The 13,449-nt window shown below is 40.0% G+C and overlaps 1 protein-coding gene across 1 annotated transcript in view; it reads left to right on the top strand.

Annotated features, from left to right (window-relative positions):
- DCHS1 (dachsous cadherin-related 1) overlaps window positions 1-13,449 on the top strand; it is an 80,530-nt gene that overhangs the window by 18,203 nt on the left and 48,878 nt on the right. The window lies entirely within an intron of this gene.

Genomic DNA, 13,449 nt, shown 5'->3' with positions numbered 1-13,449 from the left:
ACCATTCATTAAGCATATCCTAGCGGTAGTTAGGTAGTCTGGAGTCAGGAGGACCTGGGTTCAAATTTAGCTTCAGATACTTCCTAGCTGTGCAACCCTGGGCAAATCACTTAACCCTAGTTGCTTAGTCCTGATGACTCTTCTGCCTTAGAATTGCTACTTAGGGTTGGAAAAAAATGTAAGTTTATCCTGTGAGCTAGATACTCTGTGATATGCTGGTGATACAAAGAAAAAATCAAATGGGTCATTGTTTCTTATCAATAAATATAGGGTTATTTGAGAAGGGAGACAGACCTGGGGTAGGTGGTGTAGACTTGGGGAAGACTTCACGGAAGGAAAAGGTAGAACCGTGGGCTGAGCCATGGAGAAAGGTAAGAATTCTGAGAAGGCTCAAAACAGGAGAGGAAATACCAAGTTGAGAGAGCACCTAGTAGACTCATTTTGTTGGCTGGCGGGTAGAGTACTTAAAGGGGAGTAATTTGAACTGTTTGGAAGGGTCGTTGGGAGCCAAAATTGTCATGGCTTTTAAATGCAATGCTAAGGATTGTGTATGGAATCCTAGAAGCAATAGGATTGACTAAAGGTATTTGAGCAAGAGAGTAACAAGGCAGGAACTCTCCCTTAGGAAGGTTTTGTCAGTGGTGATGAGGGTGGTTTGGAGAGGAAAAAGGGAGCAGGAAGTCTAATAAGGAGGTTGTGCCCAGACAAGAGGTGACACACCAGGACTACATTGATGAAGTATTGGCACATGTGCCGAGCTGGCACGAGGGAGTTGCTCCATTATCCCTCTTTCCAGCACCTGAGGATATTTTTCACATGCTCCACTCCTCTGTCCAGCCACCCAAAGTGAGCACTTCCTCCTTCCGCTCCCTGGGGTAATGCAGGGGAATTCACAGGCAGCTTGAAGGTGCAGTTTGGGCAGAGAAAGAGAAGGGATTCCAGGACAGAATAAGAGCATTTGAGTAGTTAGATAAGTAAAAGGAGAACCAGGAGAGAGGGGAGTTGTGTTATTCTAGGAAGGAAGTGTGGTATGATGGAAAAAAGTGTTGGGCTTGGAGTCAAAGGATCTGAATTTTTAATCCAAGCTCTGTCATCTATGACCTGTGTTACCTTGAGGAAGTCTCTTGACCTCTGGCCTTGTTTACCCCATCTGTAAAATGAAATGTTTGGACTAGATGACCTCTAGGCTCCTTTCAACCCTAAATCCTTTGATCCCATGATCATGTTCAGGAGAAGATTATTGATAGTGTCAAAAGCAGAAGTTAGGTCAAGTAGAAGAAGCCATGAGATTTAGTAGATAAGGGGTTATAATTAAGCAGTTTCAAAGTCAAAAACACGAATGAGAATGTGAAGTAGAGACTGAGGTCAGGGAGGCAGAGCACAGGTAATATTGTAGATCTCAATTGGCATTAAAGAAAACCTTCCTACTAGAGCTTTCCAAAGGTGGAATTGGCTGTCTCGGGATAGTGAGCTCTGCATCCCTAGAGATCTTGAAGCAAAGGCTGGTCAACCTCCTATTAGTAATATTAGAGAAAAAAAATCTTGTTCCAGTACACATTAGACTAGATATTATCTGAAGTTCCATCTTTCTTGGAGGCACTGAGATCCTGATTTCATTAAAAGATTATTACAATTCAAGAGATAATGAAAGACAACTAGAGTGGCACCTATGGAAAGGGGTTGGTAGTATCCAGCATTTATGTAGCACTTTAAAGTTTGCAAAGCACTTTATAAACATTGCCTCAAATGATCCTCAGGACAACCCTGGGAGATAGGTACTGATAAATATACCCATTTCACAGATGAGGAAACTGAGGCCAAGAGAAGTTTAACCAATGTTCCTAGAATCACATAGCTCAGTGATGTTGTACCTTTTAGAGCCTGAGTGCCACATTTGAGCCCCCTAGACAGGGGAGGGAAGAAGCTCTCCCACTGGGCTACTGGCAGAGGGGTGGGTGATGTGAAAAATGTCCTGGGGTGTGTGTGGAGAAGGGGAAGGGAGCAGCCCCCTCCGATATGCTCTAGTGAGTGCACCATAGGTTCACCAACACAGACACAGCCAATAAGTGGCTGAGGCAGGGTTTAAATTCAGGTCCTTTTTGACTCTAAGTCTAGCACATTCCCCACTACCTACCTCTCTAACCTCTAGCTGATGCTAGACATATTGCAGACAATGAATCAGATGGGCTTGGAGACTGGTTGGGTGTGAGGAACAAAGATGGGGGAGGAGGGGACTCTGGGAAGATGATGATGCCTTTGAAAGAAACAGGGAAGGTGGAGAGGCTGATGGAGAAAAGGATTGGTTCTCATTGGGTCTTGGCAGAACATTCAAATAGAAGCGTTGGAGCTCCACTAGATGTGGAGCTAAGGGCTTCCAAGACCTGGTGATTTCCATGCCTTACATAAATCACCATGGTAAGCAATCATAATAGCTACTGGCACATATAGTAGGGCTCTAGGTGGCGCTGTGGAAAGACTATAGAATTGGGAGTCAGAAAGGAATGATTTCTTTCTTTTTTCAAACCCTTACCTTCTGCTTTAGCATTAATACAAGCATCAGTTCTAAGGCTGTAGAGCTGTAAGGGCTAGGCAATTAGGGCTTGCCCAGGGTCACACATCTAGGAAGTACCTGAGGTCAGACTTGAACCCAGGACCTCCAAACCTGGTGCTTTATCCGTTGAGCCACCTAGCTAAACCAAGGCATGATTTGAATCCCATCTCAGATGTTTCCTAGTTATATGACCTTGGGCAGCTCGAGTAGTCTTGTTTTCCTCATCTGCAAAATGAAAATAATAGCACCTCCTAAGGTCACTAAGAGTATCAAATGAGGTGACTTGTGGAAAACACTTTGCAAACCTTAAAGTCCTATGTCAGTTGTCATCTCTTGAATTGTAATAATCTTTTAACTAAATCAGGATCCCTGTGCCTCTGGGATGGGAGGAACCTCAGAAAATATCTAGTCTAATGTGTACATTCATTAGGGCTTTAAAATTTGCAAGGGCAGCCAGGAAGACTCATTTTTCTGAGTTCAAACGTGGCCTCATACTGTGTGACCATGGGCAGGTCCCTTAACCCTGTTTGTCCCAGTTTCTCATCTGTAAAATGATCTGGAGAAAGAAACGGCAAACCACCCCAATATCTTTGCCCCAAAAATCCCAAATGGGTTCATGAAGAGCCAGACACTGAAACAGCTGAACAACAACAAAGTTTGTAAAGCACTTTGTGTAGATAATCTCATTTGAGGGTCATAACTGTAAGGCAGCAACAGCAAGTATTATAATCTCCATTTTATAAATGAGGAAATTGAGGTTTAAATGGGTTAAAGAACAGGATCTTCTGCCAATCCAGAATTCTGTCTACTAGAGGGCATGACCTTTTAAACACAGAACCTAATACTGAAACCAGAAGGGATGTCAGAGATCATCTTCCTCATTTTATATCCAGAGTACAGAGACATTAAGGCACTTACTTGCCCAACATTACCCAGATTATAAGGAGCTGAGAGAGAATTCATATTCTATAGCTGGTACCCTTGCTGGAAGTGATGTCTTTATCTTCTCCCATAGGTAATTTTCCTTAATAGGAGAGATTCAGACAGGAATGCTCATTTCTTTGGTCTCCTTGAAGCCCATCTGGTAACTTTCTAGAACACAAAAAGCATATCTCATCTCACTGGCCCTGCCTGCCAACAACAATAATAATAATATCTAACATTTATATGGCTATTTAAAGTTTGCAAAGTGATCCACAAATATCAACTTATTTTTTCCCCTCAAAACAATCCCAGGATGTAGATACTATTACTGTCCCCATTTTACAGATGGGGAAACTGAAACAACCAAACGTTAAGTAATTTATCCAGGATCACGTATTTGGTAAGTACTTGAGGTGGGATTTGAATGCAAGTCTTCCCAAACTACAGGCTTGATGCTCTCTTTACTCCATCAAGGGTTGGGCTTCTGGTATTTTGATGCCTAAGCAATCTAAGAAGTCTTATCTAATCCCTAAAGAAGGCATTTGTCCCCAAAGGGAACCTATTATCTGCTTATCTAGTATTGAGCTTTGAGGACCCCAAAGTCACAGTTAGGAGTGTAGAGAAGGAAAAAAAGGCGCCAATCAATCCATCAGTCAGTCTGAGAACCTTTATCCAATGCCTTCTAGATGCCAGCTGCTATTGTAGATGCTGGAGATTCAGAGATGAAAATGAAATAGTCTTTGTCCTCAAGGAGCTTACATGTTTTCCTAGGAAACTTGTACATATATGGGGGGGGGGGAGAAAAAGAGAGAGAGAGAGAGAGAGAGAGAGAGAGAGAGAGAGAGAGAGAGAGAGAGAGAGAGAGAGGCAGACAGAGACAGAGACAGAGACAGAGAGACAAAGAGACAGAGACAGAGAGAGAGAGAGAGAGAGGGAGGAGAGAGAGAGAGAGAGAGAGAGAGAGAGAGAGGGAGGAGAGAGAGAGAGAGAGAGAGAGAGAGAGAGAGAGAGAGAGAGAGAGAGAGAGAGAGAGAGAGAGCGTGCTTTAGGTGGCACAGTGGATAGCGTGCTGGACTTGATACTTAATAACTATGTGACCCTAGGCAGATCCCTTAACCCTGTTTGCCACAGTTTCCTCATCTGAAAACTGAGCTGAGGAAGGAAATGGCAAGCTTTGCCAAGTATAGTATTAGGGTATAAAAGGATTCTTTAAAGGAGGATACTGTAGTATATACTTTGCTGGATGATCATAAACCCCAAATTAGTTCATAAAGAGCTAGACACGATTGAATAATATATGTACATATGTGTTTATATGTATATTTATATATATGCATATATAATTTTATACTGTAAAAAAAATACCCAGCAGTTTTGAGGCGGAAGCTTTAAAGAAAGATCACTGAGATCAGCTTCTTTACCTTCCTTGAAGAGTTAGTTCAAACCCCACCTTCTGAAAGAGACCTTTCCCAGTTCCTCCAACTGCTAATATCTTTCCCTCTGAAATTGTTACTTCAACCCTGTATGTAACTAGGCATCTAAATTCATGTTTCTTTTGGGCAGGTAATATTTTTCCTTTTTTCCCTAACATTTAGCAACATGCCTTGTATACAGTAAAAAAGCTTACTAAATATTGGTTCACTATCTACTGACATAGAATAGGGAGGCTCCTAATCTGGGGGAGAAGGTTGATAAGGGCAATGAGTTTTTTTGCTGAGGTGAGTCCAAAATCTATTTTTCATTCCTGGATTCACTTTCTAGTCACTTTTTTCTTAACTCTCCTCCTGGCTACCTGTACCCCTTCTCAGCTACATCATCTCCTCAAGTGACTGACTCCCCCTTGATCCTTATAGCCAGTTGGTTTTCAAGCTCTGTTGATTCTTTAGTTGCACTTACCTTTAGGTTAAAGTTCTCTCTAGTGCTTCTTGTGACGTCAATATAGCCAGGCCTGATCTCTTTGAGCTCCTCCAGGCTTTCTAGTTGCATCCTCTACTTCATTCTTTTCTGCCTCATTCAGCTCTCTATCCTACCCCTTTTCTTTTCTCCGAGTTCCTTGTCCCACTGCTAAAGAAAGTTCTATCATACCTCCATCTCCCTACTTCCTAATCTGAAAAGGAGAGGCTGGTGCTCAGTGGTAACAAGGAGCCTTTGGGAATATAATCCTGAGGCCAGATTCAGAGGAAAATCTGAGTTCAGTGTCTACTAACTCTTGTGTTTGTCTTCTTCAATTCAACAAAATGTTATTAAGCATCTACTAGATGAAGAACACTGCATGAGGGGAAAAGGTGATAGATTTTGCTAAGAATCACAGTTTTGACCAGAATTTCTTAACATTTCTTTGGTGTCATGGACTTCTTGAGCAGTCTGGTGAAGCCAGACCCCTCCAAAATGATCTGTCTGTCTACTTATCCATCTATCCATCCATCTATCCATTTATATGTCCATCTATCTATCTATCTATTTACCTACCTACCTACCTGTCTACCTATCTATATCTATCCACATATCTATCTATCTATATCTATCCATGGATGTATAGATCTAGCTATTTAACTATTTTAAAAACAAGTTCACATCCCTCAAGTTACAAACCCCTGGTTTGATCTCTCTGTAAGTATTAATTCAGCAATTGTTATTCTAAATGTGAGATCCTGGTCCAGTGACACACAATTGGAGGAAATTCATCATGCTTGTTTTGACATTTGCACTATGAATGAAACCAAAAGACAAAAGGAAGTCATAGTGAAAGGGAAGGATAACCTATAGGTTTTCCTTGAGATGATAAATAAAAGGACTAAAAATGTTGATTTTTTTCTGTGGGTTCAAAAAAACCCCAAAACAGCATTTAATGAGACATTTTCATCTCATATTGCAGAGCTTATAATGAGCATTGTTTTAGATCAGCAGGAAGGTAATTGAATCTTATGTACCAAGCATTGTGCTAGATGTTGGGTATACATAAACAAAAGTGTGTTCTTTCTCCCTTCTCTACCCTCCATAAGCTTACATTTTATAAAGGAAGACAATATGTAAAAAATGTAGATAAATACAAAAAAGATAAGGAGATAGAAAGAACTCAGTAAAAATCTGGGGATAAAGGGGCAGCTAGGTGGTTCAGTGGATTAGGAGCCAGGCTTAGAGACAGGAGATCCTGGATCCCAATCTGGACACAGACAGAAAAATCTGGCTTTGATGTGTGACCCATGGCAAGTCACTTTGCCCAACCCTTGCCTCTCTTCTCCCTTGGAACAAATACACAGTACTGATTCTAAGACAGAAAGTAACGGATTAAAAAAAAAAAGAAAACTCTGGGGATGATCAGCCTGAAGAAGAGAAAACTGGAGGGGGCTCACACAATTCTGTCTTCAAATGTTGGAAAGACTATCATATGGAAAAGGAATTCAGCTGGCATATATGTTGCTCAGAGAAGTGATAGGTTCCCTCATACTGGAAGTCTTCAAGCAGAGGTTGAATAACTGCCTCCGATGCTTAAAGTGGGGGTGCTTTTCATGTATGATTTAGGCCAGATGGCTGCTGAAGTCCCTTCCAATTTCCAAATTCCACACTTCTGTGATTCTGACCCATTCTGCTCAGCTTCAGAGATCAAAACCAGGGGCAAGGGGTAGAAGTTACAGAGGCAGATTTAGGCCTAATGTCAGGAAAAACTTCCTCACAATTAGAAAAATTATTTGCAAAGGAAAATGGACTGATGCAGGATTTGGTGCATTATCCCTCTCTAGATGTCTTCAGGCAGAGGCAGGTGTGCCACAAAAGATATTTCTGTTGAGGTATGGATTGGACTAAGAGGCCTTGGTTGTCTCTTCCAACTCAGAGATTTTGTATTTCTGATTATGAGCAGTGTCATCACCCAAACCATCAAAAAGATGGGGAAAGAAAAAACAAGTCTACAGAAAGCTCAACAAGAGATCCAAACCAGTATTTGTAAAAAGGAATTTTAGGATACCTCAAAGGGCCAAGTGGTGTCAATTCATGCAGTGAGATTTTTTTTGGCAAGAAAATAGAGAAAATAGGATGAAAATAAAATGATAATATCTGTCTATAATTATATATTTAAAGTGCATTTGCACAGAGAGGGAAAATTAAGTTATTTTTAAAAACTTACTTGTGGCATTTGATGCATCTAGTTCTTCCTTTTAGCATTGTCAAGTCAACAGACATTTATTTAGCACCTATCATGTGCCAGGCATTGTCTTAAGCCTTGGTATTAATTATATTGTATTATATATATTGGTATTATTATAAACAAAGAATAAAACAGTCCTTATTTTCAAGGAGCATTTATTCTAACAGAGAAACAGTAATTACATGTACAGGAATACAAAAAGCAAATATTAATAAGCACAAAGTATTGGAATACAATATAATGTAGGAGGGAGAGCACTACCAGTTGTGATAAGCAGGAAAATCTTCATGAAAATGTTGGTGTTTAAGCCACATTTGGAAGAAAAGAGGAATTATATGAGGGAGAGATGAGGAAGAAATCTAAGTGTAGAAGATGGCCATTTACCAGGTATGGAGATGAGAAATTGAGGCCCGTGGGTGAGTAAGGAAAGGGGAGAAATTAAACCAGATCATCCCAAGAGCATTTAAGGATGAAACTGGAAGGAGCACAACAAACAGATGAAAAGTGGAAAGCATTTGTCAAGAGTTCTATACTGATCTACAGAATTAAAAAGAATGGAGCCATCACATTTAATCTCTCACAGTCTAGTGTGTGAGGCTGTAAAAATGGTACTGAAAAGTACAAAGATGAGAAAATAACTGCCTTAGACCAAGTATGCACAAAGGAAGTCTATGTTGGACAAAATTTTAAGAGGGTTGAAAGATTAATCTTCAAGATATCTGAAAAGGAAAAGAATACCAAATGTTGTGTGTGTGTAAGGAAACATCAGTAACTTTTGACTCACCTATCCTTACAAAATCTATATGATGCATCACATCAAATCTATATGATACATCTACACATGCAATAATGTGTATAATTGATGAAGGTATTAGAAGAGAACAGCCAGGTTTTCACAGAGGATATTCTAGAATAAAACACATACACATAGGCATTTAATGAATAGAACACCTAAAGAATTCAACATTACATTGTACCTACTGTACGTTGACTATGAAAAAACAACAGTGTTTGATTTGAGAGAACAAAAAACTGGACTTAAAGGGTTTCCTCCAAGGGGTCAGCCTTATCAAACAGGTATATCAAATACTTGATTCCTTGAAAGATCTAACAACTGAAATAACTTTTGTTCATCAGCCTTCTAATTCTTAATAACAAACCAGGCAGAAAATGGGGAGAAATATGCTTTTCAGAGTTGTTTGTCATCATCTGAAAGGAAAAGCATGAAAGAAGGGTTTCTTAGTGGCGCTCCTGTTTGCAACTGCTCACATGCTGGATACATCAAGTCCTGTACTGTCTTGAAACCTCCTAAGTGAAATCAGAATTTGGCCTAACCTAACACAAGGGAAAAAAATTAGTTGATAAAGAATACCCAATGTCCAGACTATGACATGCAGTTCTATGAACTGTCCCTAGAATCATTCAACTAGCAGGTAGTACAAGAATCTTGGTCAGACACTAAATGAACCCAAAATTGAGCAGGAAGAGGGGAACAGGATTATCTTTGGGAAGTACTTTGAATGGCCTTAAACTTCTCTCTGAAACAAAGGCCTGTCTTTGAAATAACTGTTCTGTTGATGGTATGTGGGCTTGAGTCAATGAAGACTACATTCTCCAAAGAATTAAAGCCTCAGGTCATTCAGAGGACAATGGAGAAGACACATATTGGACCAGAAGAGACTACCACTTATTACCAATGTTAGATTGTAAACCCTTGGAGGGCAGTTTACATATTTTGTCTTTAAATCCTCAGCCTAGCACAATGCCTCAGTATATAGTCAGACATTAAATCAGTATTTGTCAGTCATAGTCATTTTTTCCATTTAAAATTTTTTTCAGTTATACATGTAGAGACAATTTTTGACAATTGTTTTTTGACATTTTAAAATTTGGATTCTCTCCCTCTCTCCCCTCATCTCCTCCTTGAGGTGGACAATAGTCTGCTATAGAGTATACCCATTTTTTTCAGATATAGACATTCTTTGTCAACTTGTTTTTCCTTGTGTGGATGGATGATTGAAGAGTTATTCAAAAGAAATGGTGTAAAAAAGAGTATCAGATTGCTTATAGGATCATATATTTAGATCTGAAAGGGATCTTAAATGTTAGGGTACAACCCTCTCATTTTACAGATTAGGGAATTGAAGCATAGAGGTTAAGTGACTTACTCAGGATCACCAGTTGGTAAGTATCTGAGGCAAGATTTAACTGCAGGGTTTCCTGACTCTAAGTCCTATGCCTTTACTATTATATGACATTGCCCCTTGATGTATGACAAGTATGAAATGAGGCATTGTTATTACTGTAAAGTTTCATGAGCCCTTATGTTTATCAGATGCCAACATGCCTGGTATGCTACAGATGTATTTTTTAAAGGGAGAGAGAGAGAGGAGGGAGAGGAAGAGAGAACATCAACAAAATATTTAATAAAAAAAAGAATTAAAAGAGAGATGTATAATCAGAAAAGAAGGTGGACCAAGTAGGAAATGAGTGAAAGGTGAAACTAATAGACATCTATACACTCCACTGGTGTTCACACACAGGAAGTCTAGAGAAAGGTCTTCAGCACATTGGGTGGACCTCCCATGAAAGATTTAGGGTAGGCCCGAAGGGTACAGATGGAGGAGTGAATGGGTGGCAGTAGAGGAAGCACCAATGAGATCAGAGCCATCAGGTAAATGGAAATGGCTTTTGAGTTGAACTTGAAAAGATTTTTAGGAATTCCAAGTGAAAAGAAAAAGGATGGACTTTCTAGAAAGAGGAAACAATGTTAGAAAACAAACACAGTTGGAAGAAAGTGTTAAGTTAGTGATTTGGCAAGGGAAAGAACTTAGAGAAGAAAAGAGCCCTGGGAGTCACCTACATTGACCTAGAGGCAGGTGATAGTCATAGAAGCTCTATGTCTCTGAGTAAATCAAGTATAGGGATTTTAATTTGGGAGAAAGTCACCACCTCCCAGATGCAAGCTGTATGCATCCTAATTGATGTGCTGATATATTGTTGAAGGTGGAGATCTCTTTCCACACCTTTTGTGATCTCATCAGCATCTTTAAATTCCAAAGGTTTCTACATTTTTAAATTTTGCCCTAACTAATCTTTCTCCTGACCTCTAGCCCCCACCTCTCTCCTGGGATGCCTCCTTATTCCCTGCTCCCACCCAATGGAATTTTAGGTCATTGTATCCTACCTATCCTTATTTTGAATCTCTTGAAATCTGCCCTCCTTGAATTTAGGCTGCATGTCAAACTATGTCTCATTTTCCTCTTTTAGATAAAAAATTCTAAACTGTTGTAGTCACTTCCCTCTGAGGTTTTCATCATTTCCACTCCAATAACTAACTAGTTCCTCCCTGTTGCTGAGGATAAGAGCCAGAATGGCAGTTCCCCTCATTGTTTCCTCTTCCTTTTGAAGTGGAAGGCTATCATTAGGGCAAGCCAAAAAATGATTAGCTGTTTTGGTTTTGTCAGAGAGAGAGAGAACCCAGCAGATGTCTAAATATCTGAAGTTCTCTATGATTACTTTATTATACATCCATGAAAGTCTTATAATCTATTTTCCAAACTCCTCCATCTGTTTCCCTTTTCTGTCTAGGTGGTCTTTTGCACTCCCTGCAAGTATGTCCTTCCAGTCATATTTCATTCATGGGTTCCATCCCATCAAGTCCTGTGTAGTTAAATTTCCTCCTTTTGTAGAATGTCTTATTCCTCTTGCTTGCTACCCATATCCTCTGCATTTGTGTCTGTACATATGAAGATAGGGCTTTTACTGCCAGCTACCTTCTTGGTTTTTTTTCTCCTGTCTTCTGGGCATCTCCATTGCTCTTCTTCCTTCACTGTAGGCACTCTTTTTGTTACTGAGTTTTGTAAATGTAGATAGGCAATTTCCTTCTTTTTTTTTTCCAATTTAAAGTCTGTTTGACTATGTTTGCAAGATTCCACAGAGTATACTCCTGGCCAAATATACAACATTATAATAATTTAAATCTTGGTACCACCACTAGATCTCTGATTCTCCTTTTCTTTCTCCCTCTTCAAAATATGATGTATTTACTTTACTGTTTACATGTCATATATTTCAGTAGAATGCAAGCTCTCTGATGGAAGACGTGATGTTGTTTTTCATCATTGTGTAGAGAGTGGTTAGGGCCTATGAGATGGCTGAAGGTAGTATTCCCCTTACATGGATACTGGAGAAGCAAACACAGATGGGTAAGCATTGGTATCTGTCTGCTTTCTAGGAAGGAATGCTCTGGAATAGCTAAAGAACCATCATAGCATAGGCCACCATGGGGCACTCCAAGCTTGGGCTGCCATAGGATCAGAGCTCAAGAACTAGAAGAGACCACAGGAGCCACCTGATCCAGACTCCACATTTTATAAATGAAGAACCTGAGGCCCGAGGAAGTGAAATTACTTGTCCAAAGGTTAACAAGTTGGATGTGACACCAGATCTAATTCCTCTGTTTTTGGAACCAGTAGTTGCCAGGCTGTACTAGGCTGCCTCTTCCTTTCATTTATTGAAGGTTTAAGCTGCCACTTTGGATCTTTGGGCTAATATCAGGAAGCATTCATATTTTCCCACAATTCTAATCTAAAGTTACAATTCTAATCCTCTTCCCAATTTTGGATTGAGAATGATATTGAATAATAATAATAAGTTACTACTATGTTCCTAGCTTCTCCTTGTTTTGGTCAATATCTGAATAATCAGCACTCTCTCCATTCCCAGTCTTCAGCCAAGGATTCCCAGAGTGCTTGAGGGTACTTTTAAGGAAGCCCAGTCCTATATTTTGTTTTCTAAGACAATAACAGATGATAGATGGGTTCAAAACTAGCTGGATGACCCAATCCAAAGAGTCATGTGAAATGGACCAAATAGCCACTTAGGGAGAGGTCTTCTTAGAGGTTTGTCCTTTGTCCTATTCTGATAAACATTTACATCAGTGACTTGAATGAAGATATGATTAGGAATAAAGGAATAGCACAGTGGATAGAGTAACATGCCTGGAATTAGGAGGACCTGGGTTCAAATTCAACCTCAGATACTTCATACTTTGGGCAAGTCTCATCCTTGCTGCTCTTCTGTCTTAAAATTTATGCTATAGAAGGTAAAGGTTTTTTGTTTTTTTTTTAAATAGACTAAAGGAATGCTTAGTCAAATTAGTGGATGACACTATTTGGGAGGGATTAGATGACAGTCAGGTCCTAAATGGGGAAAAGGAATAAATAGCCTCACCAGTATCTGCTTTTCTAGTTTACTGGGCTAGCATTCCATCAGACAAGTCAAGGTCAGAGGCGTCTCACTCACTCTTCTCTCATGGATGACTGCTTACCATCCCTCCTCCCTCCCCAAACCTCTGCTCAGCTCCCAGCTATACATCCTCTACCTTCTTTTCCAGCTGAACTCTGGCAAGTTTTACTCTTGTCTTATGTGCACATCTGGCTGTGGCCTCTGACCCCCAGATGCTTGGAGTTAGGGGCTGATTTCTTACTTCACTGTCACAGGCAGAGCAACTCCTGCCCTGTATATCCCTGGCTCAAGCATATGTTGTGTGTTGGTTTCTCTGCAACATGGTAACAAAAAGGAGTCTAGTTTCTTGACTAACCATAAGACCATTAATGACTCCTTGAGACAGACTTGTCAGGCTCACCATTCTGGGTAATTCCTCTTGCATTTCTAGTCCTCAACTGACATTGTCGAGTTTAGAAACTGAAAGAGCATATAGTAGAAAAGAGAAGTCTTCAAAAGCAAATGCCACATGATATCCCCAGATCCAGCAATGGGGCTTTGAATGTAATATCAGTTCTGAAAACTTGTTTATTTCTACTTG

Source organism: Monodelphis domestica, chromosome 4 (assembly GCF_027887165.1).
Source record: "Monodelphis domestica isolate mMonDom1 chromosome 4, mMonDom1.pri, whole genome shotgun sequence".
Lineage (NCBI taxonomy): Eukaryota > Metazoa > Chordata > Mammalia > Didelphimorphia > Didelphidae > Monodelphis > Monodelphis domestica.
This window is presented reverse-complemented; position numbering and strand designations above follow the sequence as displayed.